Raw genomic sequence first — 461 nt, 5'->3', positions numbered from 1 at the left:
ATTGTTTGGTGAAAAAAAAACATTAATTTAATTCGTATTACATTTTTCCACTTATATGTATAATTTTCATAGTAATGCCTTACCGCACTCCAAAATAAATGCAGTACGTTGTCATCGACGTATTACATCATCCCTGTGAACAGCTTGTCGCTATGACTGTTTCTGTAAAGGGAATGAGCTACACAAATGAATAATCTTCTGCATTTCTTCATTTGGTGTATTGATAAAATAAATTTAATTATTTCAAGACTCTTGTAAGAGCTTAATACATTTGAAATTTCTCAAAAGAGTTCCTTCAGAAAAAAAGGAAGTTACTCGTGGAAGGTTTTGTCCCTCGCAAGAAACTGTTCACTCGGAAGTAAGTCCAAGGAGAGACGAGGTAAGAGTTGGATGAGAGGAATCTTGATGTAACGTTGGTCTGAGATAAGATTCTTCTCAGTCAAATAGTCACAGGAAGCGAG

The sequence above is a fragment of the Penaeus monodon genome, chromosome 30 (genome assembly GCF_015228065.2).
Source record: "Penaeus monodon isolate SGIC_2016 chromosome 30, NSTDA_Pmon_1, whole genome shotgun sequence".
Classification (NCBI taxonomy): domain Eukaryota; kingdom Metazoa; phylum Arthropoda; class Malacostraca; order Decapoda; family Penaeidae; genus Penaeus; species Penaeus monodon.
This window is presented reverse-complemented; position numbering follows the sequence as displayed.